Genomic DNA, 25,497 nt, shown 5'->3' on the forward strand with positions numbered 1-25,497 from the left:
GTTCTAGCTGTAGTGATTGCCATGTAAACAAAAGAGGGAGGATCAATTATTCTGTGTCTCTTTGGCTTGTCTTTTCAGCTTACTAGGTGTTCCTTCAACTTAGTAAGTATTAATATTTAGCGATTCCACATTTGATTGCCCTCAGAATCATGTCCAGAATATACCAAAAGTGAATACATTATTGGCAAGACGGATGGATTTTACAGAATACCTGAGCTGTAACAAGTATATCTTAATTTTAAAAGTTTCAAATGGTTTGTTTTGATAACTAGAGAAGGCAAGAATTCAGTTGGAATCGGATGTCTGAAACCATTTTATATATTATTTTTTGAAAAGTATGTTTTTCTGATTTTAAAGAGAGAGGAAGGGAGAAGGAGAGAGAGATAGGAACATCAATGATGAGAGAGAAACATTGGTTGGCTGCCTCCTGCATGCCCCTGCTGGGGATCAAGCCTGCAACCCAGGCACGTGCCTTGACCAGGAATCCAACCAGCATCCTCCTGGTGCCGGGTTTTTATATATTATTTTTTGAAAAGTATGTTTTTCTGAGTTTAAAGAGAGAGGAAGGGAGAAGGAGAGAGAGATAGGAACATCAATGATGAGAGAGAAACATTGGTTGGCTGCCTCCTGCATGCCCCTGCTGGGGATCAAGCCTGCAACCCAGGCACGTGCCTTGACCAGGAATCCAACCAGCATCCTCCTGGTGCCGGGTCGGCACTCAACACAGCCACCCCAGCCGGACTTATATATTCTTTTTATTCTTGAGGACTGAACTGTGTTTATTAAAGAAGGAAGGGGCGTGTGTAGGGTTGAGCTGCTTCTTTCTGAGATGTCCTGCCAGGAATCTGATGCAACCATTCCAAGTTTGCCTCGAACCTGGACCCCATCCAGCTGCGGCCGCTGGTCCCTATCCTCTCCTTGCCTTCACCCCCCATTTACCCAATTTTAGAAGGAGTTATAAAGCTTGGATCACAAAATAGGAAGAAATAAACTATATGAACCACAGGTACTGCTTTTGAATATTTGTGCATTTAGTTTTTCTTATGGGACTTCACCTATGCACAGAATCGAATTTCCTCAGAAGATAACTTGGCAAAATCTGTGAATAAACCAAGCGATATTCAATAATCTAGCATGACAAAACAACGTAATTTGTTTAGATGAGAGTTCTTTATGAGGGCAACAGAGTGGGAAGGAAAATAGAATGGGCTTTAAAATATTATTTTCTCTTAAATTTATCTTTGTAGAAATCCATCTTCATACATACAGCCTTTTATTTGGAATGCAGCTTGGAGTCACTGAAGCAAACATTGCTTTATATACACTATGATAGCAGATCAATAATGTGCTGGTGCACTGAGCAAAAGGAGCCCGAGATTAGCTTGCTGTTTTCCTTTACTGTTCAGTCAACAGAAAAAAGAACCAAAAGAAAAGAAATAAAACACAAAGAGACAATTTCATCTCCCGTTTTCAGAGCTTCCATCCTCCTGAACACCCAGGAAACCAGTGTGCAAAATTGTAGAATTACCACTTTTAAAGGCAGTTACAGAACTTAAAAAAAAGCACCAAGGATGTTATGCTTCCACATATACAAATAACAAGAACTCCCTTTAATGAAGTTTCAGTTAGGCTGTTAATAATAGTTGATGAACATTAGCATGATGTATCTATTTTCCCCTTTAAATTATATGTGTTCTTATTTTTAAAGGGGGTTTCTTATAGCAAAATAGTTATCTTCCTTTTGAATTAGTGCGTTTAAACCATTTATAGTTAATGTGGTTATTGATACAGTTGGCTTAAAATCAACTATCTTGCTATTTGTTTTCCATTTGTCCCATTTCTTCTTTTTTTCCTACCTTCTTTTGGGTTTCTTGTTTTTCATTTTTCCATTTTATCTTCTTTGTTGGCTTACTAAATCTAACTCTTTGTGTTAATAGTAGTCGCTATATAGTTTATAGTATACATATTTAACTTGTCTTAGTTAACCTTCAAGTGATACTCTACCTTACTTGTGTGTAAGACCTTACGACAATGTAATTCCATTTCCCACATCCCGGCCTTTGTGTTATTATTACACATTTTACTTCTACATATATTATAAACCCCACAAAGCATTATTATTTCTGCATTAACTAGTCAATCTTGTGAAGTTTTTAAAAACTCAGAAGAGCCCTGGCCGGTTTAGCTCAGTGGATAGAGTGTTGACCTGAGGACCAAAGGGTCCCAGGTTCGATTCTGGTCAAGGGCATGTACCTCGGTTGCAGGCTCCTCCCCAGCCCAGGCCCTGGTCAGGAGGCAACCGATCAATGTTTCTCTCACATTGATCTTTCTCTGTCTTCCCCTCTCTCTAAAATCAATGGAAAAATATCCTCAGATGAGAATAAAAAAACAAACAAAACTAAGAATAAAGAGTCTTTATGTTTACCCAGATATTCCCCATTTCTGTACCTCTTCATTTCATGTGTACATCCAGATTTCATCTGGTTTTCCTTCTGCCTGAATGACTTTCTTAAATATTTCATATAGAGCAGGTCTGCTAGTGATGAATTCTTTCAGATTTTGTATGTCTGAAATGCCTTTATTTTGGGTTATGGAATTTAAGGTCTTTAAGTTCTTTTTTTTCTTTTTTCTTTCAGGACTTTGAATATGTTGTTCTATTATCTTCTGGCTTGCATTGTTTCCAAGACAAGTCCACTCTAATTCTTATTTTGTTCCTCTGTCCATAATGTTTCTTTTTACTTTGGCTGCCTTTAAGATTTTTTTTTTTATCACTGTTTAACAGCAATTCCATTATGATGTGCCTTAGTTTAATTTTCTCCATGTTTTTAGGTTTGGGGTTCTGGGAGCTTTTTGGATCTATGGGTTTATAATTGTCCTCAAATTTGGAAAAAAATCAGCTATTACTTTTTCAAATATTTTTCTTCTACCCCCTTTTCTAGCCTCTGGAGATTCCCATTGAATATAGTACTTTCACAGATCATCGGTGCTTTGTTCAAAAACATTTTTTTAAAATTCTCACCCAAGGAGTGAGGATATTTTTTCCATTGATTTTTAGAGAGAGTGAAAGGGCAATGGAGAAGAGAGAGAGAGAAACATCTATGTGAGAGAGACACATTGATTGGTTGCCTCCTGCACACACCCTGACCAGGGTCTGGATCAAACCTGCAACCCAGGTATGTATGTGCCCTTGTCCAGGAATAGAACCAGTGACCCTCTGGTGTGCAGGCCAGAGTGCTAACTACTGAGAGACTCTGGCCAAGGCTGTTTAATTTTTTAAAAACCTCTTTTCATTCTTTTTTGTTTGTTTGTTTGTTTAAATTTTTTATTGATTTCAGAGATGAAAGGAGGAGAGAGGAAGATAGAAATATCAGAGATGAGAAAGAACCATTGATCAGGGCCTCCTGCATGCCCCCTACTGGGGATCAACCCCACAACCTGGGCATGTGCCCTGACTGGGACTTGAACCATGACTTCCTGGTTCATGGGTCGCTCTAATACTGACCCACACTGGCTGAGCTCACTCTTGATTTTATTTCTGATAGTCTCTATTGCTCTGTCTCAAAATCCACTCATATATTTCTTCTGCAATGTCTAATCTGCTGGTAATTCCTTCCAAAATATTTTTCATTTCATTCACATTTTTTTTTAATCTCTAGAAGTTTGATTCCCCTTCATGTGCTGCAAGCTGGAAACTTTCTCTAATCAGTTAGCTGGGGTATTACAGGGCTTATCCGAGTTGTTTTTCCCTCTCTCCAGAATCACTGTCCTGTGTTGTCTGATGTTCAATGTCTTATAATGATTTTTTTTTCATATATTTTGCCTGCTTTTTTGGTTGTTTTAGGTGGGACAGTAAATCAGTTCTCTAATTCCCATTGGGATTGACAGCAGAAATCTGTTAGTCATTTCTGATTTAAAGTTTGTCAACCAACCTACCAAAGTTCATTTCTAGAACTGGAAAAGTTTCACCTGTCTTTGGTGAATACTTTTGAAGCATTTTGAATCTGATTAAATATTTTTATTATATGGGTTCCCATCTGTTAACCTGTCATCTGTTAACAAAAATATAGCAATAAATCCTCCATCATCAATTTATTACTTAGTTTTTCTATATGCAAAATTAGTACAATAAAATCAGTTTTCAACTTTCATAGAGGTCTACTACATAAATAATCAACACTAGGCAATGGTTTAAAATATCTTTGGAAATAGAACTTTATGAATGCAAGCTATAACAATATACATTTTGTGGCAAAAAACCCAATGTACTAGTAGTACTAGACCCTTCTTTTTAGAATTCTATAATTTTGTTTTTATGATATTCTCAGAGGGGAGCAAACAAATTTAGAATTATTGTCTTTTTAATATTTGCTAAGAACTCTTCAAAAGGGAGTCTACTATGCTAAGCCATAAATGAAATAGCAAAGGCTTTTGCTAAAATAAAATGAGAGATTCTGAGAGATGAATATTTCTTGAATAATTAGCTTTGGGAGAAAAAGACCAAGAGAAATACCAACAAATGAATTTTTTAATCATGCTTTTCTCCAAGGCACTATTGGTTTTTGTGGGTTCTTTCTCTTTCTTCATTTGCATGAATATTTGCATGTATGTATATATCTATTTGTGTATGCATGTGTGTATTTAATAATAATCACAATTGGAAGAACTGTCTAGATCAGTGGTCAGCAAACTCATTAGTCAACAGAGCCAAATATCAACAGTACAACGATTGAAATTTCTTTTGAGAGCCAAATTTTTAAACTTAAACTATATAGGTAGGTACATTGTTATTAACTTAATTAGGGTACTCCTAAGGCTTAGGAAGAGCCACACTCAAGGGGCCAAAAAGCTGCATGTGGCTCTTGAGCCGCAGTTTGCCGACCACGGGGGTAGATCATCTATCACCACTGATCACTTAGAGCAGTGGTTCTCAACCTGTGGGTCACGACCCCTTTGGGGGTCGAATGACCCTTTCACAGGGGTCGCCTAAGACCATCAGAAAACACATATTAATTATATATTGTTTTTGTGGTTAATCACTATGCTTTAATTATGTTCAATTTGTAACAATGAAATTGGGGGTCACCACAACATGAGGAACTGTATGAAAGGGTCATGGCATTAGGAAGTTGAGAACCACTGACTTAGAGACACCTCTTCCTAATATAATGTCATGCATTAGGTTCCTAGAATAGCAGAACTAGAGTACACATCTCCTAACTCCAAGTCTGAGAGCTCCCTCCCTGCTTACTTTTTTTTGTATTTCTCCTTCCTGTTACAATGGAGAGGTGGAGGAAAAAGTATCTGGAAAGATTTAAAAAATTTTCCCATATCACATTAAAATGAAAATTCCCATTGAAATGATTTTTTCTACCCATTTTTTAAAATTTATGTGAGTAACAGGTTATTGGACAATTGGTATGGTTAAGTAGGCTATGGGTTCATTATATCATGCATTCACTCTTAAATTATAAAACCATTTTATCTTGGATGTTAGTATTGGCATCATATTTATTAACCCATCAACATACAATAATCATTAAATATAGAAGTAAATGTTTCTTATAGTTTTTGGTACATCTTACCAATATAAGTTACCCAATGGACATATCTTTACCAAGTATCCCATCTGTCTTTCTGCACCTCTGACCTTTAAGAAAATATAATAGTTCAACAATTACAAACTACATTTATCTACTAATCACTCTTCAGCATTCAGGTCAATAATCTTAATGAAGAGTAGTTTCTTCTCTATGAAAAGAAAGTCTTGTGCTGTAGGAAGAAATACACTTTTACAGATTAGTCCCTTTGGTATATAAAAACAGCCACAAATATTTTGCAACTTCTCACATCAAGAGGTGGAGTCTAGTCTGGGCTGTCTTGTGACTCGCTTTGATAAATACAGTATGGTGGAAGTGACATTATTTGAGACCTGAGCTGAGGCCTTATAAGGCTTTGAAGCTTTGGTCATAGTCCTCTTGGAACTCTCTCTCCTGAAGGATGAGAGACTATGTGGAGAGAAACCCAAATACCCCATCATGTCAACCATTCCAGTTGCCCCAGCTGAGACCTGAGACATGCGAGTGAGCTCAGAGAACACCACATGGAACAGAGATGAAATTATTCCCGCTGAATCCATTTCAAATTGCTGACCCACAGAATCACAAGCAAACTGTTACTTGAAGCCACTAAGTTTTATGGTAGTTCCCACACAGCAAGAGGCAACCAGACATCATAACAGATGAATTGTCCCTCCACCTCTCAATTGTCCTTCCTCCTTTCTTTTAATCAACCCTCTAACAACTTTGCAGTGTTTTCTCTGGGCCCTTTACAAAAAACAGGTCTTTAATTTGTTATAACACTGTATGCAATCATACTCTATGTAATCCCTTTGCTATTGACTATTTATATAATATGTTACATGATATGGACAAAGTCTTTTTTAAAGTCTCATTTTATTTAATTCTCCTTGAACTTTTAAGGAATAAATAGATGGCAATGATATTCCTTTTTAAGATGATGAGGCAATGCTTTGCATTAATATAAAACCTTTTTTTAAAAAAGAAGCTCACTTAACTTTATAGACATGATCTCACCATTCCTTTAATTGTGCAATCAGACAGGTAAAATGTGATGAGCAAAACTTAATATCTTCATGGAATTTCTGGCACTACTTATAGACCTTGCTGGTGTTCTTCTCTCCTGATGGATTATTGTGTATGGCATAATAGATGGTTCACATAGGAAATAGTCACAAAGACACATAAAATGTTTACTTTGTTTATATAGAACAAAAGAATAGGTAAAAGTAGAGATTTTCAGCTTTATTTGAGGAAGATTTAAAAAATTAACCCCTTGTATTCTACTCTTAACATTTTTCTTCTTAAATTCTTGTTCTTTAGAGTGTAAAAAAATAATTATCTGCGTTGGCTATTTTTATGGATTGTGTGAATTGATGGGCTGCTAAACTTTATTCTACCTTAGAAAGTTTGGCCGAAACCGGTTTGGCTCAGTGGATAGAGCGTCGGCCTTCGGACTGAAGGGTCCCAGGTTCGATTCCGGTCAAGGGCATGTACCTGGGTTGCGGGCACATCCCCAGTGGGAGATGTGCAGGAGGCAGCTGATCGATGTTTCTTCCTCATCGGTGTTTCTAACTCTCTATCCCTCTACCTTCCTCTCTGTAAAAAATCAATAAAATATATTTAAAAAAAAAGAAAGTTTGGAAATGTCTTCATTGGCGGTGGCAGGAATGGCAACAGGTGTTAGACCAGTGGCTTTAGACCGGACCTGAGTTCAGCAACCTTGGTACTAGAGTTATGTACCTATGGCTAGGAAAGGATTCAGAGCCAACATTCAAACTATAAAGGAATATTTATTTGGAAAATCACAGAGGTAGAAGAAGAAATGGGCTTAGGAAACAAGTTCTAGAGGCAAAGGAAAGACCCTTAGAGATTAGAAATGAGGAAGGTTAAGGTGACAAGCCCAGGGGGGGAGAGAGGGAAAGAAGAAACGCCCAGGCATGCTTCCAGGAGGAGGGCGCTCTGGGTCCTCTGTCCTAAGGGTTTTATGGGTGTCGATTTTAGGGGCGGCCCCAAGGTCCCAGGGGAAGATCTCAAAAGAATATTCAGCAGCTTTCCAGGTGTGTCCTTTCAGGGTCTAGGTCTCCACTGATTGGTCAGCACCAGGGCAGGGGGTCATTATTTAATGCAGCTGGTCCTGAGGTCAGCCTTGGGTCACTTGTCTGGTTTTGCTGCTTTTGTGGGCCTGGAGCTGAAATGCAACTGAGGCCTAGAAGTTATCCCTAGGAAGGAAAGGTCAGAGGTTCCAAAGGCAAGACCAACAATATGCTAGGGGAGGAAAGGTCACCCTGGGGGCAAGGCCCCACCCTACAATTGTCCTTTGCCCCTGGAGCTTTTCACCCTGGTGACAATTTCTGGCACTGCTTAGACCTTCTGTACCTGGCTCTTTTAAAAATTAAATTATTTTTATTATTATTATTTTATTTCAAAGAGGAAGGGAGAGGGAGAGGTAGAAACATCAATGATGAGAATCATTAATCAACTGCCTTCTGCATGCCCCCTACAGTTGCAGGAATGGAGCCTGCAACTAGAGCATGTGCCTTGACTGGGAATAGAAATGTGACCTCCTGGTTCATGGGTCGATGCTCAACCACACTGGCGGGGCTCTTTGTATTTGCTCTGCTCATGTCTGCCTAACTTCCTACCACAGATTATTTGTTAACAATTCTCTTTTGTTTCTTGGAATTAGAAGATGTGCCTCACACCCTAACCCTAACCCTAACACTAACGTTAATCCTAACCTTAACCTTAACCGTTTCAACAACATATTTAGTTGAAGTCATCAACTCATCACAGAACATACTGTCTTTGCATTCCTAAGCTCAAATAAAGATTTTCCCTTAAATTTGTGACCTAGAAACACATTCGTTTAGAATGGACATCTCTATCCTGAGGTCTGTGAAACCACCAAAATGGTATAAAATTTCTGTGGATTTGCCTTTTTCTCAGAAAAGGGTGTGTCTATCTTTCATCAGCTTTTCAAAAACCTGTTGCCACCCAATTTTTAAATTAATATCCTAGGAGCTTAAATTTTATGACATTTCTCTATTTCTGCTTCAGTTGTACCAAGAATTATGGCTGTATAGCATCATTCAGATAATTTAAATATGTAATTTCTTTCAGAAGAACAGTCCATTCAAGGGCACATAAAGATCAGCAGTCAGTCTTAGGAAATGACCAATGAAATTGAAACCGGACAACCAAGGGGTCTGAGTCATTACTTGAGCCATAAGCAGAGACAGGGTTGACTCATGTATTCCAACAATGCTGGCAGTATGGGAGAACAGCAGTTTCCCCTGTCCCCCTTAAGCCAGCTGCTTATATTGGGTAGAAGGACAATGATTACATGGGGAAGTGGGCAAAGGAATTACAGGCATAGGGAGGTAGGCAAAAGGAATAAGAATGGGTATAATGGTTACAGGATACAGGCAATGGGTATAAGGGTGGGCACCTCAGACTCTATGGTTTAGGTAACAAGGTCATTAATCTTTCCATGATAGTAGGCAGGACCGCGTTCCAGGTTAAAACCCTGTCCCAGGGTGTACAACTCTCAGTCAGGTTGTAATATGCTTTCTCTAACCAGAACAGAACAATCACTGTTAATAGAGCATAGTTAATATTTCTGCCCCTAACCAAATCACATTCTTGTATGTGGTATTATCTTGGTCGCTTGGGCTAATGTAACAGACTACCATAGACTGGGTGACTAAAACAAGCATTTATTTCTCACAGTTTTGGAGTCTGGAAGTCGAAGATTGGGGTGCAGCGTGGTTGGGTTCTTGGTGAAGGCCCTCTTCCTAGTTTGTATCTTAGCATGGAAGCAAGAGAACCAGCTCTCTCTCATCATAGGGGCTCTACATGACCTAATTGCCTCCCAAAGGCCCCACCTCCAAAAACCATCACCTGTAGGCTTCAGTATGTGAATTTTAGGAGACACAAACATTCAGTCTATAGCAGATATTAAGCACATTATATTTCATTGGGATTATAGTGTAGCATTTCTCAAGCTTGCTATAGGAAAATCAGAAATACCTGGATCTTACACCAAAGTGAATAGGAACTTTGAGGGCAATGATGCTTAGGAATCTGTATTTAGCGGAGTTTCTTTAGTGATTCTAACGTATACTGAAATTCGAAAACCACTGATAGACAATATATTGAAAAACTATAATCTGTTTTCTTCTTTTAATGACAAATGAAATCAAATACACAATGGGTATAGAACTTGCCCTGGCCAGTGTGGCTCAGTTGGTTGGAGTGTCAACCCGTGAACCTACAAGTTGTAGGTTTGATTCCCACTCAGGGCATATACCTAGGTTTCCGATATATATCCTTGGATGACGATTAAATAAAAAAAGAATATAGAACTTTTTCAAAAACAGCAGGAGTCATAACCAGATAGTCATGTGATCAATCAAATGTAATTGATTTCATGCTGGATATGGTTATGGTCCATTTTCTTTTTTTGAAAAGTGATGTTGTGCAAGCTCAGTAAAGGGAAAACTGACATCGCTTTGTTGAGACTGTTTATGAGATGCGCTCTTTGGAGAGAGCATTTAGATGGCACTGTGTCTGTCTGGGGGGAAAAGGTTTTCAGCTCTTGTCTGTTGATCTTGAGGTTTTGTTGCACTAGGGAATGGAACAGTCAGCGCACTATATCCACAGAAGCAGAAAGTGCTTTCTTTCCCCCAGCCCCTTCTCCCCAAGATGTCATATCTTGAAGAAAAACAAAACAGAAAAGGAACAAATTTATTCTCAGGGAGCTCTCAGGGAGCTTGGAGGAGCATGAATTATTTATCCTCAGAAATCCTCTACTATTTTTGCATGAAAGAGAGTCGTATTATTAAAAGTGAATGCTTCTTTTTTCTGCATGTCAATAGCTAGGAGATCAGACTGGACTGGCTGTTAGATAGCTTTCTCCTTAGAGACTGAGCTCCCCAAGGCAGCTGCTGCAGCAGCTAAGTTTTTTGGTTTTTTTTAAAGACAATACAATCATTAGAACTGATATATTAACACCCAAAATTGATGTGACAGGGGTCTGCCACTGAGGCAGACTAAAAGGAAGAAAAGGCCATTAAAATGATCCCAATTACCTTTTAATTATGAATTAACACATTTGCATATAGCACAGCACAGAGAATTTCTGGGTGCATGTGCACGCGTGTGTTTAAATTGCCTGGGTTTATGAGCCTCCTTATTTTTGTTTCAGCTAGGTAGAGCAGTAAATTCTCCACTACCTTTCTCCTGGAGCTCAGGAAGTCAATTCTTCTTGCCTGGGGAAAAATTTAAATTTCCCCCTGATGCCAGTAATCTCATTTTCTTGCCAAGCAGTTGTGCAAATGAGAACAATTGTTTTGTCTTTTCTAGTTTATACTGGGCTTCTCTAGAGCTGGAAGAATATGGTGCTTACTCGATAAAGTAAATTTTAGTTAGGAAGAGGCAGCTTGGCATTACAATCCTGGAGGGATGGAAAATACAGGAGAATTACAAATGGAGTTTGTCATGCTGCTGGGCAGTGGCCTTGGGAGTCACAGCCTCTGGTGGCTCAGCTAGCAACCTGGTTCTCTTTGCTCTGGGGTACTAGTAAGTGTAAAACTGGAGACTGTCAACATTTTACTCCTGGAAATAAAATACTAGTTGTTTGGAATCAGCTCTTGGTGTCTTTTTTCAGAGTTGAGGGAGACCCCCGTATTTGAATCATTGTTATACTAGAGGCCCGGTGCACGAATTCATGCACCAGTGGGGTCCCTTGGCCTGGTCTGTGGGATTGGGCCGAAACTGGCTCTCCAACATCCCCTGAGGGGTTCCGGATTGCGAGAGGGCACAGGCCAGGCCGAGGGACCCCACTGGTGCAGGGGCTGGGGAGGGACGCAGGAGGGCTCCAGGGCATGTCTGGCCGGTCTCTCTCAGTCCCAATCGACTGGACCCCAACAGCAAGCTAACCTTCTGCCCTCCCCCACCGGTGGTCAGTGCACGTCATAGCAACTGGTTGACCGGTCAACTGTCTGCCCCCTGGTGGTCAGTGCACATTATAGCGATCGGTTGAGCAACCTTAGCATATCATTAGCATAATACGCTTTGATTGGTTGAATGGATGACTGGACGACTGGACACTTAGCATATTAGTCTTTTATTATATAGGATAGACCCCTGTATGTCCAATATGTGTATATTATCCGGCTTCACTGGGGGGAAAGCAGTGTTTGTTGATGTCCCTTTGTTAAAACAAGTAACTTTTTAAAGAAAAATGTCAAGGCTGGTGGTAGAGAAATTCTAAAGGGAAATAGTTGATCTGTGGTGTTACAGCCAACCACCTCCATCTTAGACATTCCCACCCCACAAGTGCTCAGGGTCTTTGTAGTGCTGACAACCCTTTCCCACTCTGATTTCCATGCCTCTTCCTTTCTCCCTTACTGTCTTATTATCTAGGAGTTTGCTATATTTCTATGAAGCACAAGATTAGAAACAACCCAAATGCCCATCAATAGAGAGGACTGGCTAAATAAAACATGGCACATCCATTTAATGAAGTACAATGGAGCTGCAATAAAGAATGGAGGAGCTCTGCGTACTGATAAGAAGAGATTGCCAAGATTCATTGTAAAGTAAACAATAAGAGGCCCAGGACAGTGTGTATATAGTGTATCTTTTGTGTAATCTCTTGTTGTGCAAAATGTGGTCAGGGAATAAGAATCTGTGTCTTTATTTACTTGTATATAGTTAAGAACACCATCTGGAACGATACACACACACACACACACACATGAACCTGCCTAATAACAGTGGCTAATGCTGAGGCAGGAAGTGGTTTCAGCGGGGGAGAGATAGTTCATTGTATACCTTTTGGTTATTTAATTAATTATATATTTTTTTAATTAAATAAGAGCTTTTTATTTAAGTATAACATATATTCAGAAAATTGCAAAAAGTCTAGTCCACAGCTCAAAGTGCTCATTATCATCCAAATCTAGAAATAGAACTTTACCCCCCCACCCCCAACCTCCGTCAGCAACCCCGCGCTGCCGGGAATCTTATCTGTCTCAGGTGGCCTCCAGTCACTACTTGCCCTCCATGGTACCCACTATCAACCTGCTAAAAATTTGTCTTCAAAAAGAGCTAAAACCATGACTCATACAAAAATACAATGCATATGAGTCAAAGATTTAGCTTTAATCATTAATTAATGAGGACACTGGTAAAATCTAAGCAAATAAATAAACAAATAAAAAAGAAATTTAAAACAGCTCAAGGAGAATCCAAAGAACAGACCCACATACAGGCAATTAAGAATGCTGAAGTGAATTAGCTAATAGATGCAAAATTAGCCACTATCCACAGGGCAATAATCAATAACATCTTCACTTGACAAAACTCATTTGTGTGTCTATAGACAAGAATAATTTGCATTACTATATATTGTCTACAACTTATAGAGTTATAAAGTAGGTCAAAGACCATGAAAATCACAGGCTTCTACAGAATCAGATAACTCAGAAGGGTTATCTTTGAAAAGAAGTCCAGTGATATTTTTTACTTATTTCAAAGTCTTTCACTGTTGTGTTTTTTTCCTGATGCATTGTGCGTTAATTTTGTTTGTTTTTGAACTTGTATAGCTTGAACATAATAGTAAAAGGTCAACAGGTGTCACGACCAAAACGACCAAACGACCGGTTGCCATGAGGTGGCATTGACCACCTCAGCCCAGGTCCTGGGTGCCTGGTAGTGGCAGGAGCAAAGCAGCCCAGGTCCCGGGTGCCTGGCAGCAGCCAGAGCAAAGCAGCCCAGGTCCCGGGTGCCAGAGGGAAGCCGGTGCCGGCAGCCAGGGGAAGGAAGGCCTATTCTTGCATGAATCTTCGTGCATCCGGCCTCTAGTTTATATATAAAAATTCTGACTTCTTTCCTTCAATATTGTTTATTAGATTTACTTGTGAGTGATTTTTGTAAGTTCATTTTCATTGTAAGAATATATCAGAATTTGTTTATTAATTTTATTGTTCATGGACAATTAGATTGTTTTCTGTTCTGAGTTGCTAAACTAACAGGAGTTAGCAACATTTTTCTATAAAGGGACAGATAATATGTTCAGCTTTGCAGGCCTTTCAGTTTGGTTGCAACTAAGAAATGAATTTTTTTGGGGGGGTCAAAGTTGAGGATCAAGAAGAATAAACATAAGCATATATTTTAATAATGCAAATGGGTGTAGGGAATAAAGTTTTGAGTTTAGGCACCAAGCAGTTTGGAGTAAATACCAGCTATGCAAGGAGTTGTTTGGGAATGCCAACTGCTACCTGGCAAAGTCACAAGAAGTTGGATTTACCCTCCTGAGAGAAAGAACACCTGGTCCCATAGCAAGTTGGGCTCACCAGGTGCTGGTCAGCTCATTGCTTAGAACTTGAGCTCTGTTGTCCTTCATTGTATATCCTGCCTGTTTCTCTCCTCTGCAACTAATTCACAGATTTTATGGTAGAACACTAAGTTCATGTCAAGCAAACAAAACAAAACATGTCTTTGGGCTACCAGTTTGAGAACTCTTGAGCAGATACTGGAAACCAAAATGCCTACTTAGGGATTAACTATAAAGGGAAGACCTGCCTGATGGCTCCTTTCAACCCTCACACTGAAAAGGTATCTTCCTGTCCCCTGAGGTTAGGGAAAATCCAAACATTAGGAAGAAAAGTTAAATGACTGACTAGTTCCCCGGGAAGGGGAGGGATTCGTTTTATTGAGTTCTGTTGAGTCTGCAGCAGATAAAAGCAAAAAAGGTAAATTTTCAGTGCCTTCATGTAGTAAATTCTTAATGAATGATGTTTCTACCCTAGTAGAAAAATTAGAATCTTTAAAATTGAAGGGAGGAAATGACTGAACTATAGGCGTCTCTTCTTTTTTTCCGTGACCTCATCTTTGCTTGGGAGCACTTGCTCATGACAGGTGCTGTGCTGCCTACACTCCCTGGCTCAGGGCTGGGATGTGGGTGGCCGATATCTCTGCCCCTATTGCTCTTGAGCAAACCTGGATGTCAATCCCTTTCCATTTCCCCCATAGCACAGCTAGACAAGGCTGTCCTGCTTAATAAGACCTTTGTGATGCCATGAGAAAATATTCATCCACTCATCATTTGGCCAGGATTTATTGGTGCTTCTTATATGCCAGGCGTTATGCTAGGGTTAGAGATTTATTGGTGAGAAAAATAGACACAGTCCCTGCCTTCCTGGTACTACTCCAGGGCTCATCAAGATGGCGATGTAAATTGGCTAATCTTAATTACAATACATGACTTGCTCATTGCCTGTGTTCTTTATACAGATCTATCTTAGCTTCTGGACTTCTTCCAGCTGCTGGAAGCTGACTTAGTTATCCCTGACTACATGGATATCTACTCTCCTCAAAATCCAGGCGGAAGAGAGAAGGCACCAAGTTTGTTCTTCCTCTGGCATCCATGAGTCAGTCTCATTGGGCTCAGTTACCTCTTTGAAGACCATTTTTCTTCCCCAGGCAGACCAGACTCTTCCTACCCATAGGTGTTTGGCATTGTCCTAGCCTATTTCCAAAGGATAAGCATATTGGAACACAACCTAACAACCCTGGCCCCGTAACACAGAAAATGGAGTTGTTGTGGGTGTCACTTCACAATTTTACACTTGAAATGCCCTGTTTTTAAAGAAAAGAATAAGAATTGACATGATAGCGCAGAGAAACAATACGGTTGATTAGGTCTAGAATCTATCAGCTCTGACTATTACTTTTAATAAGCATGTTCTATTTAGCTCTATATTTGGAACTTGAACTTGAGTCCTTTGATGTTGGTGTAATTTTCAAGAATTACTAAGCTTTGACTTCCATTGGGTAGAAGACTATTTCTAAGTGATCTAAAAATTAGCTTGCCATTCATTTTGCATTCGACAAATATACAGCACATATTTTGTATCAGATACTGTGCTAGGTATTGAGGATATAGCAAATGATTCAGTATCTTATATATAAGACACTTAATGAATAATTATATAATATACTACAGGCCCAATGCACGAAATTCGTGCAAGGGGCTCAGCCCCCACCGCAGCCTCAGCCCCTTCTAATTAGCATATTATGGTCATCTAATTAGTATATTATGCTTTTATTATTATAGATGTGTGTGTGTGTGTGTGTGTGTGTGTGTGTGTTTGTACATAATATGTGTGACTGCATCAATCAGAATTCATTTGTGTATTTTGGAGTAAAGAATAAATCCTGTACAATTGTGAGAAGAGCTGGGAGGGGAAGGTCTGGAAGTGGGAGTCAGATGGGGAAGGGTCTTCCTGAAGCCCTGGGATGGGCGGATAAACCAGAGCTTCCACATTAGGCTCTTACGGTGAGGAGCTCGTGGAGAGGCCTTTTGGAAGCTACTGCCTCTCGGGCTCCACGACTTGGGTCTGGTTGTGGGCCTGGGGCCACTGTTGGGCAGCAGAGCCAGCAGTCAGGAAGAACAACTGGACACAGAGCAGAGCAGAGTGAGTACAGGTAGGACCCGGGGCCACCTTGCCTCTGACCTTGACCAGGTTTACTGTTTCACTTCTACATTCCAAAGTTTTGTACAATAAAGTTTCTTTATTTTGGCCACCTCTAACCTGGAAGCATAGTTTGCATCTTTAATCAATTTGTCTGCACCATCCAGCAAAATAATTATATAAATGAAGGGTAGCAGAATATGCCCCCCTGAACCCTTTGGCGTAGGATTATTTTGAATTGAAGGAACCTGAAAAACAGCAAAGGCAGGGAGAGGCTTCCTCTGAACTCCCCTTCTCTGCCTACAGACAGATCCTCCCATAGGAACTTAATTGCCATACATCTCCTCCCCTGGAGTTTCATCAACTGGGGAAGATTAACACCCATCACAGGAGAGGAGATGGGAAGTTGACACCATTTTGACTTCTTAGTCACCAAAAATCATACCTCCATCTGTTCTTCTAAGACCTATTCATCTTTTTGTAAAAATCACTTACTCTTCCCTATTAAGACAAAATATAAACTCTCAACTCTCACCACTTTTTTAGGTATTCACTCCCCCACTGTGATACTCCCATGCATATAATATTAACGATTAATGAATTTGTATACCTTTTCTCCTGTTAACCTGCTTGTTGTCGGTTTACTTTATTGACTCAACTATTGAACATTAGAGGGTAGGGAGAAAAGTTGCATGTAAAATAACATGGTAATCACAAATCATGCATGTAAGCAGGCCAAATGTATTAAATATATCTGTTTAAACTTTTACTGGGACCAGAATTATTTGGAAGTTCCCTAAATGAGATACAATCTGTATTAAAATGATTGAAACTGTGGTTTGACTACAGACCTTTGGACAAGAAGCCAGAAGACTTGGGCATGCCGTATCACCTCCCCCAGCCACAGTAGCCTGGTCTGTAAAATGAGGGGCTCCTTCCGATGACCTGCAACGCCCTCGATGGTATTACAGTGATAGAAAATCACTTTAGGCCAAGCACTGCAAGATATCTTTGCTGATTAGGTTTTCCCAAATTAGAAATGCAAGCCTTCCCCTTCATATCATGTAATTGATTTTATGATGCAAAATCCATTCAAAATCTTTTGTCTAGGCTCTTTTCCCCCCACTTAATAATGGCTCACTTGTTAGCCCTTGTGATAGGTACTAGGGCAAAAATTAAAAATCACAAAATAAATGGAGTTGGAAGGGAGCGTGACAGATCGTCTGGCCCAGCCATCTGCAGTTGCAGCGTGTTTGATGTTGGCTTGTTCAATAAATATCCAGGAGTATCCAGCCAAGTTTGCATCACTTGAACATGGCTCAGAGTGCTGGTCAGACTTGGGAATTTTTTCTTTTATTTATCCTTGGAACTTGGCTGAGGTTTCTGGACATCCATCTGGTCCCAGAGCCGAGTGTGAAGTATGTGTGGAAAACTGGGTTCTATAGGCAAGGCAGAATCCAGATAAGTTTGCATAAGCCTTCTCCATTCCCACCTCCGTCTCTCTGTAGAGGGCAGTTTCAGCTCTGCCTCCAACCTCTTATTTATCTCCATTTTGTTGGAGCTCAAAGCGATAAACCACAAAGAGCTTAGTACAGTGTTAAGCATGGAGTAGGAGCCCAAGACTGTCTTTGCACCACTTCTGCGATGTGAGAAGGTGGTATGAAGGCAGACACAGAGATCCGAGCCATGGGGCCAGAGGAAAGCTAGCAGCCTGCCCCCTAAGCTAAAGGAGGGGTGGAGCAGTTTCTCCAGAGAGCCTCCAGAGGAAGCAATGAATCCCGATTTCAGATTCCCAGCCTTCAGAACTGCTGGTGAATACATTTCTGTTACTTTGCACCACCAAACAGGGGGTAATTTATTGCAGCAGCCATGAGAAACGAAGGACACCCGCCCCCCCCCTTTTTTTTTTTACTACTCTAGCACTTTCTTAATCCTGATATCTCAGTTTAGGTGTTACCTCTTCCAGGAAGTTTTCCAGTATCTCCCTTGGGTCTGAGTTAGATGGACCCCTTATATGTCCCCAAAGCAGCTTGTACTCACTTTTATTAGAAAACCCATCACCTTTTACTGTAAATGTTTCTTAACTTGTTAATGTTACCCCTAAGTCAGTGGTTCTCAACCTTAGCTGCACATTAGAATCACCTGGGAATCTTTTTAAAATCCTGATTTCTGGGCCCCATCCTCCGGAAATTCTGTTTCTTTGTTATGGGGTGGGGCCACAACATTAGTAACAAAGAAACAGAATTTCCCGAGGATGAGGCCCAGAAATCAGGATTTTAAAAAGATTCCCAGGTGAGTCTAATGTGCAGCCAAGGTTGAGAACCACTGCCCTAAGTGTTGACAATCTGAGGGCAAGGACTGTGGCATTCAATTCTCCCTCCTCGCTGCTCCAAACTCCACACAGCAGTTTCTTCCTAGATCAGCAGTTCTCAACATGTGGGTTGCGACCCCTTTGGGGGTCGAACGACCCTTTCACAGGGGTCGCCTACTACCATCGGAAAACACATATATAATTACATATTGTTTTTGTGATTAATCACTATGCTTTAATTATGTTCAATTTGTAACAATGAAATTGGGGGTCACCACAACATGAGGAACTGTATTAAAGGGTCGTGGCATTAGGAAGGTTGAGAACCACTGTCCTAGATGGTGATTGAAGACGCGATTACAAGTGAATTCCATCACTCGATTAGCCACGCAGAGTTCCCATTGGAATGCAGTACGGATGCACCTTGTTTACTGCGCTGCACAGGTGTTATGTTTTTTACAAATTGAAGGCAAGACCCTCCACCAGCAAACAGATGACGACTCTCTTTATTGCGATGCACTCTTCATTACCGTGGACTGGAACGGAACCTGCAATATCGCGGAGGTATGCCCGTATTATTCTACCATATTTCATTTTCAACTTCTGACTGGGGAGACTGATCACATGCTCTGTTTTCAGGATCGCTAGGCAAGTTTCTGCTGCATCCTACCGAGGGGCGTAGGGCGCTGTGGCCTCCAGTTCTAAGCTAACCCGTGGGCTTGCCTGGTGGCTCCAGCAACAGCCTCTACCGGCGCCCAGTCCTCACTGATGAGAACTATTGTTCTCTGCTCCCTGTCTTGCTGGTGCCACTGGACTGAGATGTGTGACATCTATTCCTGGTCTCTCCTCTCAAGTGAGGGTCTCAGCCTAGGTTTTCGGTTAATCTCTTCATGTTCTGTAAATTCAGTGTTTCCCTGTCTCTTGTCCCTGGCATGGCTATTGCTGATCCAAATGTGAAGTTGTGTGCTGTTGCGTGTGACTTGTGTAGGTGGACCGGACCTGTGATGAAGTCAATGGTTTGTGAGGATTAACCTCACCATGGTGTTCAGGCTGTGACCGGTCGGTGACTGGGTTTCGAGATTTCTAATCGCAGGAACCTGGCCCCGAGGGCCTGGACCGGAGTGATTCTGGAGCTGGGAGTAGAGTGGGAAGGGGCAGCTCATAGCATCTGAATTTCCTATTTAGGCATAAATGGCCATTGAAGCTGCATTCACAGTTATTTGGGTTTTTAGGATGCTAGGCCCTCTCACTTCCCTCCTTGCTTTCTTCTGGGCAGCCTGTCTTATGCCTGCTCGGTGCTGCCTCTCCCTAGCTCTCCTACTCCGGGCTCCTGTCAAACAGCCAGGCCAGGACCCGTCTGTTACCTCCTGAAGCCCCAGTGACTCCTGCAGCCTGGAACAAAGGCTTCCCTGTTCGGCCTGCTTGGTTCATCTCATCGTTCCTCATTAGGTCAGGACCTTTATTTAATCCCCTGAGTTGACACCAAGCCATTCATCTAGTAAGACTTTACAGACAGTTCAGGGATAATGGGGGCAACTACCGTGGGATGCATTTACAACCAGCTAGGAGACTTGCCTGTTCTTCCACATCTCGGTCCCAATTTGGCCTCTGGCATGAACCTACCCCCAACCCCCACCCCCCGCCACACACACACTCTTCCTTTCCCCTTCCAGGCTTCTGAGCAATCTGCTTTGGAGCCTAAATCCAATTCCCAGGCAGGAGAGAGAGAGAGAGAGAGAGAGAGAGAGAGAGAGAGAGAACCACTATCTAATTAAACATGATTGGATATGTGAATGTCCTCTCTATCCCTTCAGGGGAAACCACGCCAGGTCTCGTAGGACAGTGCCCAGAAGGCCAGCATCTGTGCATTCTGGCTTCATTGCTTTTTGGAAAACCACAGTGCGAGAGCCAGAAACCATCCAGCACAGCTTTTTTCCCACAGTCTCTCCTCCAATGTGAATCGAAGACAAAGTCTGCAAGTTTTTCTGGCATTTTTTTTTCAATATCGAATCTCTACTTACTGTAAAAGGCAGTGAAACCACAAAACAAACAAACAAAAACCCCTCCACAATAACATGGAATAATTTGCAGCACCGTGCACTGCAGTTATCTGGAACAGAGCAGATTTTCTCTCTGGCCCCACCCTTTCCTCTCCTCTCTCCTACCCACCTAAGGGCAACTCATTTCTAAACAGCACCCTCAACTGGTCTACAACATCTTTTCTAAGCATAAACCAGGTTGATGGCAACTCCCAGGTTTCCCTCATGTTCAATGGATCAACCCTTTGTATTTGTGTAATTAAGGACCCATCTGACTTGCCCTAAAGAAACTGTTTCCCAGGTGCATTGCTGCTGCCACCAGTCACGAGGCTTAAAAACACCTTGAGGCTTTGAAATGACAGTTTTCCAGCTTCTCCTTAAGGCTTCAAAACCCTGGTATACAGGCCTAGGTAATAAAATAAACCCTTTTCCGTATGTGAGTTCTGGCAGAACACGTGGCTGCCTGATGTAGAATAAAGTAGAAGAAAGATCAAGGTTTTCAAACATGAGTAAGTGACAGAATGACCTGGGCTGTTGATAGATGTGTAGTACTATGAAGGGAGGATGTTTTTGGACAATTAGAAAACATTTGGGTAGAGATATCAATTGATACTTTTTTTTTTTTTTTGCCTACCTTGATTCCCACATGTGGGGTTTTTGATGGAGCTTTAGCTTTGTTTCCAAATCAGCAGCAGAATAAAGTCATGCCGTGTTTTCCTGTCATTAGAGTGGGACAGAGTAGCCTTTTTCTTTTAGGAGGTAAGAAATTAGTTCCATTTTTGCAGACCATGAGTTCCCCTAAACATGGGAGTCATTCTGTAATACCATTTTTAAAAGTAGAATTCTCAATCTGAAGTGGACATTTTTCAGATTTTATAGGTTTCAGAATAGTCCAGTTCAGGCAAGTTAGCTAGCAGATGGTTTTAATAAAATTTTAAAAACGATGTTAATATTCTCATTGATACAAGGTGGAGGCATTTGTTAAAGATCATTATCTTTATTGCACAGTGATTCTCTAGAATTTGGTAATATGAAGCAAGGTCTCACCAATAACACTCTATTACTTTTTCATCATTATGCTTAATTATATTACTACTTTATCTGCATATATGCAGAATCTAATGAATTAATTGTAATTATAATTTTCTTTTAATTACTGAAGTGTTTTATATTTTGAAACTACCCCAGAGGGTTATGTTATTGTCTCAGGTAGTAAGCAAATATTCATTTCTCACCTCTATTAAGATGACTTGCTTTTTCTTATTAGTTTTATTAAAATTTAATAATAGTGATAATTGTTCCTGATATTTAGCTAGTATATTTTGTGCTTAATTTTCTGTTTGTTAATAAAATGCTTTTCCCCCTAGTTTTTCTTTTACATAGAGGCAAATGCTTGACTTATTAATAGTCCCCTTTAATCTTTCTGAAATGTATTTCTTGATGTCTTTTTAAATCTTTGAATAAGTTTCTCTTCCAATTTCAATACACTGGAAATAAGTTTCTTTAGCTTATTAATGACTTATTTATTGACACCTATTTTCTTGTTGAATTAAAAAAATAATTATATTGGCATATGCTTGATAAACTTCTCAGTAAAGCACTTCAGTGTTCTTATCCTTCTGTCTTCAATTTAAGGCAATGAAAACTAATCAATCTGCTTAAAGCACACTAAAATGTAGCTTTCCCCCACTGGCTCTCAACAACCTTCACACATCCGCTACCTAAAATTCAATAATAACTTCTCTCTGTTTCAGAAAAAGTTGGGAAATGACTATTATTAATTATCTTTTAAAGTATCCTCAATTTTTCAACTTCTTCATTTAACCTCATTTGAATTTGTGAGAACTTAGCTGTTCTTTAAACACTTTTTTTTTTTTTTAGGGATTAATATAAGAGTACCCGGAGAAAATATTTACAAACCATATGTCTGACAAAGAACTTGTATCTAGAATATATAAAGAACTCTCAAAATTCAACAGCAAAAAAACAAACAATCCAATTAGAAAATAGGCAAAAGACACCAACAGACATTTCACCAAGGAAAATATGTGGAAAGCAAAAAAATACATATATGAAAAGTTGTTCAACATCATTAGTGATTTAGGGAAGTGCAAATTAAAACCGCAATGAGAGCTCACCATACACCCGTTAGCACAGCTAAAATTCAAGATAGTGAGAATACCAAATGCTGGCTAGGACCCAGAGAAACTGGGTCACTCAGACATTACTGGGAATCTAAATGGATACAAACACTCTGGAAAATAGTCTTGTGACTTCTTAGAAAACTAAACAGGCACTTAGCATAAACCCCAGGAATTGAATTGAACTCTTGGCTTTTATTCCAGAGAAATAAAAACCTATATTTATGCCAAAACTTGAACATTTTCAGCAGTGTTATTTTTAGTAGCCCTAAACTGAAAACACCCAAATGTCTGTCAGTGGGTGAATAATTAGGCAGACACTGGTATATCCATACAATGGAACACTACTCAGCAATTAAAGGGTACAAACTATTGATATATATACACACAACTATATCTGAAAGGCAATATGCTTAGTGAAAAAAAAGTTTATATATGATACTAGAGGCCCAGTGCACGAATTCATGTATAGGCACCGGTGGGGTCCCTTGGCCTGACCTGCGGGATCAGGCCAAAACTGGCTCTCCGACAGATCCTGAAGGGTCGCAGATTGCTAGAGGGTGCAGGCCATGCCGAGGGACCCCACTGGTGCATGATTGGGGCCAGGTAGGGATGCGGGAGGTTGGCCAGCCTGGGAGAGCTCCAGGGCGTGTCCGGTCCATCTCGTTCAGTCCCAATTGGCCTGACCCCAGCAGCAAGCTAACCTACCAGTCGGAGCTCTGCCCCCTGGTGATCAGTGCATGTCATAGTGACTGGTCAACCAGTCGACTGTCTGCCCCCTAGTGGTCATTGCACATCATAGCGAGTGGTTGAGCGGCCTTAGCATATCATTAGCATATTATGCTTTGATTGGTTGAACTGACGACCATTCAACCAGACACTTAGCTTATTAGGCTTTTATTATATATGATGATTGTATTTATGTAACATTCTTGAAATGATAAAACTATATAGAGAGAACAGTGGTTGCCAGGGGAGATGGGGTTGTGAAGAGTGGTTGCAAATATAAAGGAGTGGGGTGTGGTGATGAAATAGGTTTATCCTGATGGTGGTTGTAGTTACATGAATTTTACACGGTATCACCTTGCATAGAAACACACATACACACACACAAAATCACATAAACACCAATGAAAACGGAATAAGTTCTATAGTCTAGTTAATAGTACTGTTACAATGTAAATTTCCTGGTTTAATAATGTAGTGCTGCTGTGTAAGATGTCACCATGAAGGAGGTTGGGGAAAGGCTTTCACTTCCTACAGGTCTTTGCTCTACTTTACTTTCATAATGAAGATTTCCTTGACTGTCTACATAAAACTGAAATCTACCCCTTACCCTGAATTTCTTAATGTACTTCCCTACTTCCTCTACTTCATTTATCACCCGACACACTGTGTGTTTCACTTATCTGTTTCAACTCTCCGCAAGGGCAGGGGCCTTTTTCTGTCTCTGTGTATGTGCATTCCTGCCATCTCCTTTTCTTATAAGGACACTAGTTCTATTGGATGAGAGTCCCATCTCTGTGGTCTTATTTAAACTTAATTACTTCCTTAAAGGCCTTATCTCCAAATACAATCACATTAGGGGTTAGAACATTAATCTATAAATTTGGGGGAATAAAATTCAACTCATAACACTCTCATACTTTATTTTATTTTTTAAAATATATTTTTATTGATTTCAGAAAGGAAAGGAGAGAGATTGAAACATCCATGATGGGAAAGAATTATTGATTGGCTGCCTCCTGCATGACCCCCACAGTGAGGTCAAGTCCATAACCCAGGCATGTGACCTGACCAGGAATAGAACCATGATCTCCTGCTTCATAGATCAATGCTCAACCACTGAGACACTCCAGCTGGGCCACTCTCACACTTTAAATCTACCTATGGAATAGCCACTTTTTTTATTATTTTCATGGAATATTTATAAATTATGTACTTGCCTGCAAAGAAAACTCAAATTCAAAGGCAAAAAAAAGGAGAGCCAATATTTTAGTGATAATTAAAAAAAATAAGATGACCAAAAAAGTATCAACATAATCCCATAATTAACATGAGTCAAAAAACTCAAACTGAACATGATATAAAAATATCAATTCATATAAAACTCTGTTTGCAGTTAAAGTTATATTAAGAAGAAAATATGTAACCTCAATGCCTCAATATTAAAGAAGAAGGTAAAAATAAAGGAACTTGATACATAGCTCTAGAAATTAGAAAAAGGAGCAGTAAAGTTGACCAAAAGACACAGGGAAAAAGCATAATATAGAAGCTGAAATTGATGTAGGAACAACAACAGAAAGAGTGGAAAGTAGAGTAAATCCAAGGGCTCGTCCTTTGGAAAGACTAACAAAAGAGATAAAATCCTCTGCAAGCCTGATGAGGAGAAAGAGAATTGACAGAGTGGATAAAGCACAGATGTGCAAGGGCTGTGCAGATGATAAAATAATACTTAGCGATGCTCTTTGGTAATACATTTGAAAATCTAGACAAAAATGAATGTTTTCAATCAAAATCTGTGTTATGCCAAGGAATAAAGAGTTTGACTAGACACATTGCCATAGAAGGGATTGGGAGGGCAATTACAGATCCACCATAAAACAGGCACGCAGGTCCAGATGGTTTCTATCACAGCTGAGATTCTATCCAGCCTTTAAAAAACAGATGATTCCAATGTTATTTAAACTATTCCAGACCTCAGAATTAGACTGGAAGTTCCCCAATTACTTTATGTAGACAGATGAACATTAATAGCAAAACCTGATCAATATAATACAAACATAACCCCCAACTAAAGACTATTTTCACTGATATAGATGCCAACACTCTAAACAAAATAAGCAAATTTAGTGCCATATATCAAAATAACATGCACCCTGATCAATTACAGCTTATTCTATAAAGAACATATATTGAATATCAGGTAATTATTAACATAATCAC

The sequence above is a fragment of the Myotis brandtii genome, unplaced genomic scaffold, assembly GCF_000412655.1.
Source record: "Myotis brandtii unplaced genomic scaffold, ASM41265v1 scaffold53, whole genome shotgun sequence".
Lineage (NCBI taxonomy): Eukaryota > Metazoa > Chordata > Mammalia > Chiroptera > Vespertilionidae > Myotis > Myotis brandtii.